The sequence below is a fragment of the Ammospiza caudacuta genome, chromosome 3 (assembly GCF_027887145.1).
Source record: "Ammospiza caudacuta isolate bAmmCau1 chromosome 3, bAmmCau1.pri, whole genome shotgun sequence".
In the NCBI taxonomy this organism is placed as follows: Eukaryota; Metazoa; Chordata; class Aves; order Passeriformes; family Passerellidae; genus Ammospiza; species Ammospiza caudacuta.
This window is the reverse complement of record NC_080595.1, coordinates 1,081,450-1,098,493: the sequence shown is the minus strand read 5'-3', so window position 1 is coordinate 1,098,493 and position 17,044 is coordinate 1,081,450. Positions and strand designations below refer to the sequence as shown.

General features: G+C 46.2%; 1 protein-coding gene across 5 annotated transcripts in view; it reads left to right on the top strand.

The window, feature by feature from the left end:
* The first annotated feature begins 3,917 nt into the window (after positions 1–3,917).
* Positions 3,918–17,044, top strand: part of PLCB4 (phospholipase C beta 4) — a 176,559-nt gene continuing 163,432 nt past the window's right edge. For 4 of the 5 annotated variants that reach the window (XM_058802872.1, XM_058802870.1, XM_058802871.1 and 1 more), the window contains exon 1: positions 3,918–3,960. The gene's annotated coding sequence lies outside the window, so the exon portion shown is untranslated. Of the gene's footprint in view, positions 3,961–4,168; positions 4,251–17,044 lie in introns of those variants that run through there. The other variant, XM_058802868.1, reaches the window with a different exon arrangement.

Sequence of the window (17,044 nt, the reverse complement as noted above, 5' to 3'; positions counted from 1 at the left end):
AAAATGGCCCAGCAGTGTTCACAAAAACACTCATGAAAAAAAAAAAATCAAAAGTACTTTTAATCAAAATTATTCACCTCAGCTCTTTTTTTTTGGAAGACCTTAAATTAAGTGTCTGTCTACTTCAGCCTGCAGTGTGGCCCTGGAGTGACCATCGGATCAGCCTTTGTGCATTGAGATGCTCAGGGCTGGAAAACGCGTGCCCTAAGCTGCTGCTGCGCTATCGATTGAGGGCGATGTGTTTTCCCCATCAGTAGCGAGCGCAGCACCATTAGCGGCCGATGATCGCACACCAGAGAGCCCTGTGGCAGCGGGACAGCAGCGGGACTGTCTCCAGGGACACTGGGGATGGAAACCCATGCAGGACATGCACCGGAGCGGCTGCGTGCAGCCCAGGTTAATAAACCACACCGCTAACGGCGATTAATTGTGCGCGTCAACCTTCCCCAGCATGCAGTGTCAATGGAGTCAGCAGAACATCCGTGTTGAGAAGGAAAATAATCAATGGCCTCACCAAGAGGTGGCGTCAATCAGTGAGGAGCACACACAGGTTAGATCGACATGCATCTGTCAGAGATTGGCTGGGAGCTAATGGCACAGAACCACTCTTTCTGAATTTTGCAGATCAGACTCCAGTACCCACCATGATTCTATGCCTGTTGCCTGCTTTTGTTCACTGCACATGCTGCAGGCCAAGGGAAATTTTGCTTTACACAGCCCAAAAATAAACCACTGAGAATAAATTCCTTTGGGTGGATATTCTAAGACCTAGTGGGGCTGTGATTATGAAACATCCTGCACCCTTGTATCAGAGAAGGAATAACACTGGAAATAACACCAAAATACCAATGTCTTTGGAAAATTCTTTTTCACTCTGAATATGCTGCAGCTCGAGTGGGTTCCTATGAAGGCAGCTCTAGCTTTTTGCTAACTGTAATCAGGTGAGGTGGCACTCTACCTTTATGGGGCAACCATTTTAAATGCACTGGGTTTCAGGTGATTGCTGCAGTGGTTAGGACTGTTCTGCTGTGTTTCCTGGGATATAGGAATTGCTCGCACAGTTCATCTTTCCCTAAATCTTTCTGGTAAGTCATGAGGGTGAAATCTTTAGCATTTCCATATTTTTATATTTGCTGCTCCTAAAGCTATAATACCCAATGTTGTCCTGTTGGAAGCAAATTAAACAGGACAGCTCCATGTTGTCCACAGCAAGTCAGCCTAAGAACTAGCTGGAAATTCAGAGGTTCTGGGATTCACTCCTTACTTATGCCTAAGAAGCCAAGTCACACAGACTGCTGAAGCCAGGAGGGAATCAGGACACAAACAAAGATGAAACTGTTGTCATCAGCTGTTGTGTTTACAAGTCCAAGTGTGTAAACAGAGCTGTATCACAACAAAATTCAGAGAAGTGGGAATTTATCTTGATATGAGGGCCTGGCCCAGCCATGTGCAACTGTGTGGGGAGTTCAGACCCTTTGTTTGGCCTGACTTTCTATGACTTTTAACACCTTTTATTGTGAAGAACCCTTGACATTGTCAGTAACTCTGTTTCCTTGCAGACCCAGGGTCCTGACACGGGTTCCTTTGCTGACTGCCCTTCTTTCAGGGAACAAGCCAGGTCAGGGAGTGACAGCGGAGGGGGAAGGACAAAGAGCAGCTTTTTCTAAAGAAATTCCACTAATTCTGAGATGCCACTTCTTGCCTGCATCTCATGCAGTTACCCAAGCGTTTCAGGTCCTTACATTTTGCTAAAGCTGTTTTAAGAACAGCAATAATGAAGATAATAGGCCTAGTTTTACCCTGGAATAAAATCTCCCTGCACAGGCAGGCAGCCATGACTTATAGTCATGTAGAAGCCATTTTTGGGGAAAAGGAGATAAGAAATCATGGGAAAAGCCAGATAGAGGTACGGACCAGAATAACAATGGCTGTGCTTACAGACTCTGCGAGCTCTAGAGAGCTGAAGACAATCCACACAGGGATTCCAAAGGAGAATCCAATGCTGTTTTCTAGCGAGCGACTGATTATGTCTCACTGGAATTAAAACACTTTTTTGTTACTACTTACATAATAACTTACTTAATTTACATACAGCCCAATGGTAAAAAGAAAAAAAAAAAAAAAAACAACAAACCAAAGGAAAAGAAAGCAATGAAAAGGACACGGAGCACTTCATTTGTATACACATAAATGCATCCATCTCCCATTCATTCAGAAACAAACACTTTGGAATCACAATCAAAAACCCCTCTTCCCTAAGCCCTTCCATGTGACATTGAAGCAGATACCATCCATCTTTAATGGCTGTAATTGCTGCTCCCATATCCTGTTAACTAGATCCCCTTAGCCCTGCCAGCAGCACTGGCCTTGGTCCAGCTCACGTGCTTCTCATCCAGGTTCCTTTGTTATTTCCTTCCTGCACCTCCTTCGGCGTGCTACGCCCACCCCGGCCCTGCCTGCAGCCCGGTGCCCTTGGGGGGTTTCTGCAGCCCTGCCTCTCCCCCGAGCCCATGAGGGATTTCTAACTGAGGCCACTCAGCAAACACAAACATCTGCTCGAGGCAGCACCTGCCTGGGCCACAGGAGCCCCTGAGAGCGCAGCTCTGCTCTGCTGACAGGCTGGCCCTGGAGCCTGGCCTGTCATCCCTGCTGCTGCTCTCAGCCCCCCTCTGCTTGCTTCTTTCATAGGCAGCTCTGGAAGGCAGAATATGTATATATATATATATATTTTTTTTTTTTTAATCACATCCTAGCAGTGGTGTTGAGATGGGGGCTCTCACTCCAAGCTTGGATTTGTGCAGTATATGTTACAGGATAATATAGCCTGAGATCTTGGCTACCGCGTTACTGGCTCGAGTAGTTCGTGGCAGTGCAACGCCCTTTCTGTGACTAGCAGAACTATTTCAGGTTTTCCTGCACTGCTTCCTCAGCTCACCCGGGATAACTTCTCATCTGCAGCTCGCTGTCTCTCCCCACACCCGCTCTCGGTGCCGGTGTCCCCTCGGAGCGGTCCCACACGTTCCACAGCTCACTAACAAAGTCCAAAGTCGGGCTGCAGGTGAACAGGGATGGGAACCTGCCCTGCCTGTCAGGCTCGCCAATTTGTTTGGTTTTGTGGGCGTTTCACGTTTGGTTTTTTTCCTTGACGCGGGGGAAAGCATTTCTCTGAAATCATGAGGAGACGGGGAAAGGTGAGCCGGGCACACGGTGACAGAAAGAGGGGAGCACAGGGAGGGCACCAGGGCAGCCCATGGCAGTGGTTTGTGGACATCACCAGCTGGGAAAGGGTTGGCCAGGGGATGTGGGAAGAGGGAATCCCCCGCTCCAGAGCTGAGCTCCTCCAAGGCTCACTCCAATAAACCTCAAGTAGTCCAACTGTAATTCTGAGATGAAAACTGCGGGACTGTGGGAACCCTCCAGCGGCCTCCGCACCATCGCCTTTCTCCCCTTGGCAGCGTGGGGAGCAGCAGGCCTGGCGGAGCGCAGGGAGAAGGGGGATTTCCTCCTCGCCCTTTCCGATCCGCGCCGGCGCGGCATCCTCGGGGGCACCGTGCGGTACCTGCGGCTGCCGGCCGGGGCCGCGGAGCCTCCGCGCCCGGGAGAGCCGTGCGGGCGGAGCTCCGCGCCCGCGGCCCCGCCGCCCACTTGCCATGCGCTGCCCGCAGCCTGCGCGGCGGCGGCGGGGGGAGCCGGCGGCGGCCCGGCCCGGCCCGGCCAGCGCAGGCGGCGGCCGCCCTAGGGTTTCCCCCGTCCCTGCCGCGTCTCTGGGCGCTGCGGGGGTTGAGGCGGGCGCGGCGGCGGGGGAGGAGGGAGGGGAAGGGAAGGGAAGGGAGGGGGGAAGGAGGAGCCGCCGCCGCTGTGGGGCGGGCGGGTCGCACACACACACACAGACACACACAGACACTGGCACGGCGTGAGGAGGAGGAGGAAGAGGAGGAGGAAGCAGCCTCGGCGCTTGAGGTACGGGCGGCTGGAGCGGCCACCATTGAGGCGGGGGGGTCGGGGGGCGGCCGCGGCTCTGTCCGCGGCTTCGCGCCCTTGGCGGGGAGCGGCGCTGCCCGGGCCCCCCCCCCCGCGCCGGGCCGTAACCTTGGGCTCCCCCGGCCGCGTGGGGCCGGCGCCAGCGTGTGGGGCTGCCACGAACCCGTGGGGCCGTCACCTGCGAGGGACTGTCGCCGTGTGAGTCCCTCACCCCCGTGTGGGGCTGCCACGAACCCGTGGGGCCGTCACCTGCGAGGGACTGTCGCCGTGTGAGTCCCTCACCCCCGTGTGGGGCTGCCACGAACCTGTGGGGCTCGCCTGCGGGGGTCTGCCGCCGTATGGGTCCCTCATACCCGTGTGGGGCTGTGGTACGTGGGTGTGTGTCACATAGGTGTGTCTGCGTGCCTGTGTGCGACACGCATGCAGGGCTGTGTACACACACACGCATGTGTCTGTGTGTCAGTTTCACCCGCGTCTGTGTCAGTTTCACCCGTGTCCGTGTGTGGGTCCCTCCGTGGATCCGTGCGCGGGTCCCTCCGTGTGCGGGTCCCTCCGTGGATCCGTGTGGGGCCCTCTGTGGGTCCCTCCGTGGGTCCCTCTGTGTGTGTGCCCGGCCGCTGGAGTCCTCCCCTCATCCTCGCTGCTGTAGTTTCTGAGTGTATCCGGATTTTGTCAGTGCTGGGCGGTGTGACAAATGTTTCTGTGTAGTTAAGTATAACTTTCTTGCAGTGGGTTGGTTTTTTTCCCTTCCATTTTTCCCTTTTTTTGTTTCCTTTTCCCCCCCCTCGCAGGCTTACCTTTGAAGATTGTTTGGTTTTTTTTGTATATATCCAGAGGTCTCTGGGGGTACAAGTGCTCCTTGTTGCCTCTGTCTGTGTGGTTGGAATTTACAAGACATTTGTAAATTGCATACTGGTGATTTTCAAAGCAAGGTGCAAAATGTTTCCATTTCCATTCCATAGCCATTCCAAGGCTGTGCACTGTATTCCATGCACGACTTTGAATTATGTGCAGTCAGACACCTGTTACTTAATCCTGTTTATCCTTTGCAGTTACAGTTATCCAGCCTGGTCTTCTTTTTTTTTTTTTTTTTTAATATCTCACAATAAAGTACAAATATTCTTTTATGCTAGCATGTAGTAGAAACCCAAGGATCTAATGCGCTTGTGAGGTATTTAATGTGTGTTTGTTAGGTAATACTTTCCCAAAGGGGGATGATTTTAGAAAGTTATAGAATAATCATTATCTCAGGGGGAGTTTATATAATGTTAAAGTGTCCATGGGGATGCATCTGTGGGAAGGGTGGATTTGACACAAAGTCTTGCACAGCATAAATCTTCAGTATAGTGTGCATCATCCTCTGTTAATACATTAATAATGTTTGTGTTTCTCAAACTTTGCCTGCTGTTGCACCATGGAATTTTCAGTTTAATAATTGCTGTTGAGGAGTGTCCTGGGGAAAAGGTCTGATTTTGGATCCTGCGAGGGGATGGAGCAGGTTCTTCCATAGCACGTTTGTGTTCAGGGCTGTGTTCTGGAGATTACCTGAGCAGTGCTAGCAAGCTGATACTGCTTCTCACTTCAGGTCAATTCCTTCCAGCTTCTGGAAGTGTCATGGCCACAGTACTTGCAGGCTTTCACCAGATCAAGGGTACCTAATAGTGTCATGAACTACAAAGTAATTACTGTTATATGCAGCCAAGCAGTTTTGTATTGTGCAGAGACAGCTCCTAAATATGAGTTCAGATTTATTCCTCCCTGCGACTGGTACCTTGATGAAGCAGTTAAATTACAGAGCTCTAGGATGAGAATTCCTTTCCACAGCCGTTAATACCCGTGTGCCTTCACGTGTCAGTTTTGATTCATCTCTTGATGATATTGCTAAAAACCAGGTATTGATGGGAAAGTCAAACCCCTGGTGAAAATATGACTGCGTGGCTGTCAAAATAAAATGTGAGGATCTGACTTGATTGCTGGCTGTGGATATGCACTTGGGAGAGTAACAATGCCTTTTATTTTAAAGACGTGCACCCACGCACAGGAGCTTTGTTCTAAAATAGTGCTTTCTGTCATGAATTTATGCATAACCTACACTCTCTGCTTTTTCTTAGAATGCAGGGAAGAGACTCTCTTCCTCTTGAAGGGGAAGACCAAAAGGGGCAGGAAAGAGAAGTCATTTGCATTTCCCTTACTGACAGAGGAAATACTTCTCTGTTGTGTTTCACACAAAATATTGTGTTGTTTTCACCTTTTCAAAAACAATGGCGAGTTGTTTGGGCTTGACATACGCTGCTGACTTCTGCTGCAGACTTTGGGCATTTGTTCCAGTAATAGCTGGCTGTGATGGTGAACTTGGGGCTGTGCTGGAAGTCTGTCAAGTATTTGTTACAGCTGTGTAGGAACTGATGGCTTCATTTTCACCAGGCTTAGGTATACTGTGTTGAAAGCTTGTAGCGATATAAGTTTTGTGCTTACCAAGATGGCTTGGTTTGTATTTCTGTTTCATTTTTTATCTTGTCATTTCTGTGGGCTTTTCGAATTGTTTGGTGGTTTGCTTTCCCTGGTGGTTTTAAAAGCTCAATTGCTATTCCTTCCTCTTTGTAATATGCCAGAGACTGAAGCCTGAAACTGCTGGTTTATTATTTTCCTTAAAATTGAATTAATCCCTTTTCTAGAGGAAAGGGAGGAAAGGAAAGAGGAGTACTTATGAGAATTTTAGAAATGAGAACCAAAACTTAATGCAGGCATCTTACCTAAGAGAGACTATTTACGAAAATTGTACCTCATTGATTTCGGAGAAGGCTGCTTTCCTCTGCACTTTCAATCATCTGTCCCATTAGATTTTGGGAAGTGTTGTAAATTGGTTTAGAAGTGAAATTTTCCAAGTCATAAAATCTCCGGTTGGTTGTTAGTGGAAATCATTACGAAGGGTTGCATAAGCATTATTTGTGGGATGGCTAATCAGCAGCCTGGGCTTAGTTCCATTCTCTAATAAATAGATGCATTGTGCTACTTCAAAAATTGCAAAATTGATGGCTTGAGCACATTTACTAATTTTGCCAGATATGTAATGCATCTGGTTCGGGGAAGACTCTTTGATGTCTGGAGAAGTTGCACACAGTGGAGTGTTTATGATCCAGCCCTCAAAAGTTTTTTGATTGTACTATTTAGGACATCTTATTCTTATGAAAGATTCATGCGTAGCACCACATCAGAATCACCTGTGTGCACGCATCAAAGGCTCAGATGAGTTTTATTCAGCAGGACTCTCTGGGAGCAGGTTTTGTGGTCCTCTTGCCTCTGCAGAAAAAGAATGTGATTTTTGGACTTTGTGTTCCAAAGAGCTGACCTGTGGAGGGTTAGAATACATGGGATATCAGTGGTATAAATACCAAAGGTACTGTGCTTTGGCATTAGCCGTCCTGCTTTGCTTGTATCTTGCCCTGTGAACACCAAACTATTAAAATCTATCTTGCTGGTCCTCACCGCTCCTATGGTGGTAGTGTTTTCTGGAAGTCTAGTAAATATGGCTCAAGGGGCTTGTGAAACTGTGGAGGAGGACAGGTTCCCAGCCATTCTGGAATGAATTCATTAGCCCAGTAGTGAGGTCCTTGTTCCAGAAGGACATGCTGAAGTATCAGAGCGCCTGGAATAGGGTGCCACGAGATGGGGAGCAGCATCAGAACAGCCCTTCTGTCCCTGCCTGTGGGGTGCTGATGCTGGGAATCTGCAGTGTCCAGGGCAAGACGCTCCCAAGCGGCCTCTGCGAGTCGCAGCAATAGATGGTGCAGCTCAGCTGTGGCTCTAGAGGCTCCTCTCCTGCAGACTTCTGGGTGATGGGCTGCACATGTCTTCCCTGCAGGGATCTTGGAGGGAAATCAACACTTGCATCCCCTCCTTGTGAGGACCAACATCAGCTTGTGCCAGGTAGTGAGGTGCTGTGGTCAGTTTGCCTTACAAGTCGTTCTACATGTCAGCTACTGAAAGAAGTACTTGTTAAAGTTGTGCCTGTGCAGCAGCAAAGCAATCTTGAGTTTTGGAGAAGAATGAGACAAAACCTTCATCTTCCTCTCCTCTGAAGAGCCTCCTAGCCTAATATGAAGTCATAGCACGCTGTTTCCCTTGTTACTACTCTTGGATAAATGGTATTTGTGAGCAATTAAAATGTTTCATTTCACCTTTAGAGTTCTTAGAGGCACTAGTCGGTTTTCCTGTGGGAGAGAGTGGTGTCACTGAAAGGTTAGGTTAATGTGGTGTATCTGCTCCTGAAAAGGGACAAGTACAAGGGATCCAGCTGTTAAGGCCACTTGCCTTTTGCACCATGTAGGTTTCTGTGGCAGATGGGGCTGCCACTTGGATCCCTTTGTGGTTTCCTGTTCTTTTCCATTGCCAGTCAGCATTGTTAAGCTCCATCGTGATCCTGTCCCACCTGTGGCTCATAGCTAGTCATGGGACAGACAGACCATGGGTGGAGCATCCCTTGTCCTCCTCTATTCACGACCACCTTGCAGGTGAATCCATAATCTATTTATGCAATTGCTCCAAGCTGCCTGGTAAAAAATCTATTCTATACCCCATAGGTGTTCCTAATTGCTCAGTGGGTCTCTCACCTTTCTGTATGCAATAGCCAGGGACAAAAGTGCAGCTTAAGAAGTTGGTTGGCAGCTGTTGTACATCCAAAATTAGGGCCTTGCTTCCTATTTTATATGGGATGTATAATTGTACCACCATGAGGCCCTGCTCCAGGAGAGCTGAGAGTCCCTGGTTTGATCTTCCCTCAGAGTAAGAGCCCGTTCTTTCCCCAGTAACAGTAACTGGGAGCTTTGGCAGATGAGGTGAGACGGCCTGTTTGGAACGTGCTCCATTTTAAGGGCTGTTTGCAGACTGGTGAAATCGGTGGTGCTGAAGTTACAAAGTGCCTTTGCCCTTTCCCTTCTGCAGAAACCGGTTCTGTTCAGTTGACTTTGGGGCTCTCAAATTGAAACTTCCTTTGTGAGCCAACCTTGCAGCCTAGAAGACCTTGAGCAGGTGTGTAACGTTGCAGAGGCTGGATTTGTAAGAGACTGTTCAAATTAAACCCTCTACATTGTTCCTTCTCAGATGTTGTACCAATAGACTCTTTAGTTGAAAAGTCTTAATCTAGTCTTGGTGTTTGTATTCTGTTGTTTTTATGTGCAGCACCATCTGAAATTATGAAGATAAAAAATTTACAAATGTTATTGAATTATCAAATAGTTACATAGAAGTAATTTATGTCTGCAGTTGGTCTAGCAATATGCCAGCCAAGAGGGGATATATATTCAGCTACAGAATTTTGGGTGCACTTTAGTAAGTAGGAAATGGGTATGAAAAAGATATTAAAGGGCAGGCTCTTTATTCTTGAAGTTACAGATAAATTTCCCTTTCTAACAATTTCTCCATTCAGCCTGAGCACGCACGTTTGTGCAGACTGGAAGTAATCATCCAGGAGGTCAGTGACTAATAAAGGGAGCAAAAGAGAAGAAGGACTTGGAAGGTTAATAAGGAGCATCTCTTGGATTCCAGTGATCTCGAGTGTCCATGATCCTGTGAACACTGATGATGTGGAAAATAACAAGTAATAAGGGAGTTCTCTGAGGTGTAAGCTGTGGTCTTGAATGAAGTCGGATGAAATAACTTCTCATAGCAAAGTGGCATTTTTTAACTCCTTGATCTTGTAGACCATTCCAAAACTCTATGGGTTTTTCTGCTCCCATTTTTATACTCCTTGAACATATTAATTCTCATGCCTAAAATTGCCATGTCTCCCACATTTGCCCTTTGGTTTTCTTTTCTGGGGATGTGCACTGTGGATGTTGCTGCATGTGCTGTACTTGTTGCACATATAGATGCTCTGTGCTCTCCTCTGAGCCAAGGCTGTGTGCTGGATCCAGGGGCTTGACTCCATCTCTGCCATCTCACTGCTGCTGCCACGCAGGGGAGAAAGGGTTTGATAGCTGCACTGAGAGCCTGTTTGTTTTGAAATACACAAAGTAGGGTAATTCCTACAGAATTCTTCTTGGTCAAGTGTGTGTTGAAATGGGATGTGAATGCCTTATTGGGAAGTAGGAAATTGAGCCATGGAGTGGTTTCTTTGGCAAGGCTAATGTGATCTGTTGAACCCAACAGAAACTGGTATAATTTTTTCTATGAAGGACTGTGATCATGGAAAGAAAAGTGTTTCTGGAGAAGGCAGGGAGAGAGGCTGATAAATTCTCTGTAGGTTTGTTTGCAGAGATGAGGAGGAAGCTCAGATGTGTTAAAGGAGAGGTTGGGTAGCATGGTGTGGTGGTGACGGCAAGGCAAGGCAGAGGCTGTTGGATGATTTGATTTTACTACTTGTTTTTCAGATATAGTTCTTGAGGATTAGTGCAGATTAATTGGGTGCTCTGGTGGATTTGGAGAGCTGTACTGCACGTCTGACATCAGCAAAGAAGAGACCGAGTAATTATTGCTTTCTGGTCTTTCAGCCTGTGTTATTTGGGTACTGCTTCCCTACAGAATACACTTAGGAATAGTGGTCACCCAGTAAATGACAGGGGAAGATGGAATGTGGTTGCAGGTGTATCGGAGCAGATTGCAAATGAGGTGCTGCAGTCTGCCCCGGGAGCCGTGAGCTGCAGGTAACGCGGGCACTTTGGCACCCCTGCTTGGCCCGTGCTTCTCACCCGGGAGATCTCCTGTGGCCGTGGATGCTGCAGGAGCTCTCGGAAATTCCCCCCAGCGTGCCTGCCATCCCTCACATGATGCGCTTATCTGCTTTGATTGGAGAATCCCCGCGCGGGAGGGAAGGTGGGGGCTTGGGGCGGGAGCGGTGTGCCCTGGAGAACAACGGAGGGCTCAAATAGGGCAGCCCTGGCGGGAGGCTCGGCTGGGCTCGGGGTGCCTTCCCCCGGCTCGGGGGGCTCGGGGACCCTCTGCTCGCTCTGGCAGCAGCAGCAGCAGCCCCCGTGTGCCTCTGCGTGCGCCGGCGGAAGGTCCTGCCATCCCTGCTGCGGCTGGACCGAGACGGGACTCATTTCCTTTTTGCCCAAGCCCTTCAGATCTGGCAGCGTGTAGCAGGGGCTGGCTGGTCTTTTTGCTGATGCCCTCGGTTTTGGCTGTGAAATACAGAGTAGCTTTTTGATGACCTGAGACTGTACCGGGTGGCTGGGAAAAGAAATAACTTCTGAGAAGACCTTGGCCCAGGTGAGGACGAGCTGGGCCAAGTTTTTTTTTAGTTGTACAGGTTGCTGCTTTCCTGCATTCACACATCACTGGTATAGTTTTGCTTTTCTCAAGCCGGCTCCTGTCTACTTGGATGCATCCTAAAGTATTGTGTATGTTTGGCTCTGCATGCTTTTAATTTTTTGTTTGTTTTTCTTTACAAACTGAGAAAGTGCTGGAATTGGCATGTGTGGTAAGGCTGGTAAACAGATGTTGATAAAATGGTCTCCTTTGAGATATCCTAATGAGAGCATGAGCTTAACTAGAAGAGCCATGTAAAAATAGTTGGTGTGCCATTTCATCTGTGTGACTTGATACAAGAAAATGTCTTAAATTAGTCTTTGCATCAGGTAACAGAACTATTTGCACTGCTTTCATGGGAGTAATCCCATCTCCTCCCTGCGGAATGAGTGAAGAATGACGCCTTGGAGTAAGCATGTGGTACTTAACTGGGAGAGTTAATGAGTTGGTGTGGGGCTGGTGGGCTCTGTAAGCTGCAGGGATGCTTTGGTGGGTGGTTGTGGGGTTGTGTGCTTGGGGGAGAGAACCCCAGAGGCGCTCAGAGAGCACCCCCAGAGGCACTCTGTGAGCCCAGCTGCTGCGGTGGTCACAGAGCTGTCTGGATCCAGCCCGGAGTGAAGGTGCACAGAGCCTTGGAAGGACAGGAAAGGCCAACAGCAGCACCAGTCCTCTGCATGTTGCTTTTACCTCTCTAGAGAGCTGGGTGAGCATTGCTGTGGAGAAATGCTGGGTGTTGCTCCTGTGCCATGTTCCCATTCGCTGGGTGTGGAAGGGGTAAATCTCCAGCTCTGCTGGTCTGGTTGAGTTCTTGTGGAAGATTTCTTACTAGTGAAGTTTGTACTGTGGAGTTGTGGTCCCTGTGTGGATAGAAGAATCACAGCTTGCTTAGACCTTTATCTGGTAGTCTGAATCAAGCAAAAAAACTTCATATTCTCTGCTGCATCTTCATTTTCAGTGCTAAATCTTTGGATTGAAGTCTGAGAAAAAAGATGTTATGTTGGATTTCGGCTATGGTGACAGTCTACCAGTTGATTGATTTGGGGTTTTGGGGGACATTTTTTTTTGGAGTTTGTTTTTCCTTTTTTTTTTTTTTTTAAACTTAAAGAACATTGTTGTTCTTATTTGTAATGATTTTTTGTTTGTGTGTTTTGTGTGGATTCCTGTATGTTAGTTTCTTACAGCTTTCCTGTGATGAGCTAAAGCCTCTTGTTACCTAACTGCATTTCCAGATGTGGGGAAATCAAAAGTATATGTTTGCAGTAATTCTTTGCTATACAAACACATGTGTTTATTTTGTAAATGCTTCTTGTATTTTAAAACACACAAGGTGAAAGCAATACTTTACAGGAGTAGCTGTGAATTGGCATGAAATCGCTTACTTCTGAAAAAAAAAGTGATCTTTATTGCTGGAGATTTTAAAATGAAGTCTGTGGCACTTCAATCTGCCAAGAAATGCGTGCTCTCATTTATATACCTTTGATTTAGTTATGCTCAGTTTATAAACAGTGCCTGGTAATCTTCCCTGATCTCATCCTGCTTTAGTTTTTAATTTACCCTTGGAAAGACACTGCTCACTTTAATCTGGAATAACCACCTCCCCTCCCCACAGTAGAACCAGTGAATAATAATATTGTGAAAACAAAGATCTAAGTGCAGCTCTCAGATATGTGACACGTTAAAAACATCAATTGAACTGATCTGAAATTATGTGGAAAAACATACAGGTAGTTTTTCAGGTAATTTTGAATCATCAAATGACTGATTCCATGAGTGGTTTTCCATGAGTCAGGTGCTGAGCAATGTGGCGATACTTTGCGGCTTTTGAAAGCTGGAAAACAGTTTTTGATCCTCACAGGTGGAAATGGCAGAGGAAATTGCATTGCTGTGTTAAGAGTTACATTATTTGGTTTTAAGGAATTGGCTCCATCCCACTGTAGTTTAGTGTCAGGATGTTTGCTGGGTATTTTCATTCTTGCTTTTAAGTGCAATTGTTTTCTTTACAGAAGACAATAATACTGCAGGGTATTTTTTCCCTAGTCTTTTTTGGGGTTTAGGTTTTGAATTATTTAATTTTCACAGCATCAGTTAGGTTGGGAAAGGCCTCTGAAATCATTGAATCCAGTGTATGATCGAACATCACGTGGCACTGAGTGCCACGTCCAGGCTTTCCCTGAGCAGCTGCAGGGATGGTGAGCCCACTCCTCCCTGGAGAGCCAGTGCAGGGTCTGACCACCCTGAGCCTCCCCTGGAGCAGCCTGAGACCTGGTCCTGCCCCTGGTTTCCTGGAGAACAGGCCGACCCTCACCTGCCCACAGCCTCCTGCCAGGGACCTGGACTCCCTCAGCAAAGGGACACACCTAAAGGAGTAGCCTGAGCCTTCAGCAGCATTGCAATGCTCACGAACGCCTTCGTGAATAATCTGAAATTGGCACCAAAACTTGTGCTGCTTCACCTGGTTCACTGGAAACATCTGTGCAAGCATTTCTTCAAAAGTAATTATCAGAGTAAGGTGTCGGGTTTGTGTTTGTTTTTTGCTTTTCTTTGTAGGAGCTATAAAACTAGATATGTAAACACTTCAAAATTGTAGACTTATGGTATTTTTCAGGTGAGCTACACATCTTCCTTAAAAGGTGACTGCTAATTTAAATTATAACCACTTTTCTGGTGTTATTTCTTGATTTCATAAACCATTACCTGAAATCCTTCAGTTACTGAAAAGCCAACTTATAGTTTCAATTAAAAGTGCTTCTGTATACATGAATATCACATTAATTGCACAGATAAATTTCTGGCTGCCTTTCTTTTTGTAGAAGTTGATGAAAAGATAATGCTTCTCAGTTAATTTTAAATAATTTAAAGGAAGGCTTATTTAAATATGACTGAAAGTGGATTAATCCTTCCCTTCCTTCCATCTCTCCCTGCTATCATCACATCTTGGGTTTTAGAAATTAACGAATGTTGTCTAAAAGGCTGTGGCAGGGAATATTTTGCTTATCTCAGTGGTCTTCAGTCCAGCTGGTAATTAGCACTTCTCTTAGTGCCTGAGACATAATTTTAACAAGATTTGGCTCTTCCTTTTCAGCACTGTGTATTGACAGAGTGTGGGTGTTGCAAGCAAGTAACCTGAGTCCATTTGAGTCTTGCATCTCAAAATTCAATTCAAAATCATCCTGCCTCATCTCAGGGGCCTTTTGGATGGTTATGGAAATTTATCTGATCTCTCTTACTGTGATACTGTTGTGACTGGGTTTGTGCATCTGCAGTTTTATCAGGGATGATTCATAGGCCAAAATGGAGCTTGTCCACTCAGTGCTTCATTCCTTTCCTCTTTCAAAGGGAAAATAATGGGAAAAAAGCTATTCTGTCTGATAGATAATAGCTTCTCTTTTATTGTTTGGCACTGTGTGGTTTTGTTTTCTTCTTTTTCTTAATCTTGAAATTTGACCTAACAAAAGAAAGGTAACGAGAATCCAAATAGTGTCAGGACTTGGCAGGGGGATTTGCCATGTATGAGGAAAAAACTGACCTGAGTACAGCACACTGCAAGTGCACAAACCCAGCCCTCCAGAGCTGGAGATTGATTACATCAGTCTGTAATTTTTGCAAGTGAAATAGTTAATTGGAGACCTTAATTTCAGACCTTTATTTGTTCCCCATGGTCTGCACATCTGATGGGGCTCCGTTTATCCTTCCAAAGCAAAGCCTACATCCACAAAGCGGGCTCAAGCCTTCTCATTTGTAGCAGATGTCAAAAGCATTCCCTTTTTAAGGATTGAGAGGTACTGGTGGAATTTTAGATGGCCACGTTGAGACTGATACAATTTCAAACGGATTTTTAGCTCAATTTCAGCCAGCAAGGAGTGGCAGTGAGGACACTTCTGATCCTGTAGGGGGAACAGTGATACTCCTGGCTTAGGACAGGTAACTTGTGACACAGGAGGAGAGGGGCCCAGACAGAAAGCTGCTTGTTGCTTGGTATTGTTTTGGTAATTCCACCACCCTGTCCCCCTTCCCTCTCCCCCTGTCTTTTGGGTATGGGCATAGCTGGTCACACTTTAAAAATTAAAATTCTTTGTTCTACAGGAAGACTTGGGTTAAATACAGTACGACACACCCCTCACCCACAGTGTTCTGATTAGGTATTTTTCAATATCTATCCTAAATGTCATGATAATGCCTGACAAGAAGGCTCACAGTCTTGTGAACCACGAGATCCAGAGCAGATTTCAGCAGTGCACATCAGAACAAGTGCATAGTTCAGCCCTGAAAGTATGAACCGAAGAAGTACAGCACAATGTAAATGTCAGCTGAGGAATGTGAGGTAGGTTTGGTATGATCCCTAAAGGATTCTTTGTTCGTGGCCTAAATTGCAAGGTTTCTGGGGCAGGGACGATCCTTGCATTATTTATTTTATGGCATTTATTCCAATGCATTCTTTGTTATTTTTTATGTAACCTGCTTGGTGCCCATTTGCTGATACCTCAGATGAGGGAATACACTGCAATATAGTGTTTTTAATTAGAATATATATACAGAGCTGATATATGCAGGTTAAAAAGAATTGGCATCCATGCTGTTCAGTCCAACGTGCTGAAGTACCTGAGGGTATAAAGCAGCTTACAGACTATTTCATCTCTTTATGTTCCAGTTGTTGAGACCTTTTTTAACGTGGCAAGATGACTTCTCCAAAGCCTGCAGCCCATGTGTGTTAGCAACAGGGATCCTGGTAAATTGCTTCTTGACCTTGACTTGGAAATCAAAATGTAGCAATCAGGGACATGGCCATGCTCTGCCAGCCCAGCTCCCCGGGGTGCAGGGTAATGTATGGAGCAGGGCATTGCTTACACTGCTCACACTCATGTGCCACGCAGTCTTAGAGGCTATTATCTTTAATGCCTTTGTTATGCAACAGATGCAGTTTTGATTTGTAGCCCAGAAAGAGCAGAGTTTCAGGTTTAGAAGCACAGTCTGTTATAGGATATTTATCAAGCAGGCTTTTTGCATATGGACGTTGACAGCAGTCCTGCAGCAGAAATTACAATGTTCTTCTTGGTGTTGTTTCTAAGGTTGAGGATTCCCTGTGTAAATCTTTTAAGTTAGAACATAACTCAGGAACACCTTTTTTTTATTGCTTTGGCAATAAAAATGGTATGGGCATAGTCTGAATCAGCAAAGCTGGCTTAAAGGGACGCTCAAGTGACAACCATATATATGTATAGAAAGGAAATTTCTTCTGCAAAGAATCAAAGTAGCTGCAGACATCAGGCCCACCACTGAACATTTTAAAACTAATTTACATGGGTTGTGTCATTTCGGTTTCCTCCCTCTTTCTTTTGTTCTGTGAAAGGCAGCAAGCAGCACACCCTGAACAAGCTCAACTGCTCAGTTGGATGAGAAAAGAAATAGAAGGGGCTGGGCAGAAATTACAGTCTTACAAAGCACAGATCTAGAAAGATGTTTCAGCTATGCTAAAAATTATTTACACTTCGCAGTCTTGCAGTTCTCAGTGATCTAATAGTGGTTCTGGAATCTCTCTTTTAGGCGTTGTACATATTTGTTAAAAATGCTCCTTCACCCAAAGAATTTCTTGCACTGGAATAGGAGGAGCCTAGAGCTGAATACAGTTTTTGATATATAAGAAATAGAATAGAAGTGTGAAACATTTCCAGCTACATGTGTTTAAGATCAGCCTAAAAATTCAAGCTGCATGTTTTAATAATTTTTGATCAAGTGGAACTTCAAAGAATTTGACTTCCCTTTAAAGTGTAAATTTTTGCATTGGACAATGTAGCACAAACCAGCACTGGCTGCCATCAGA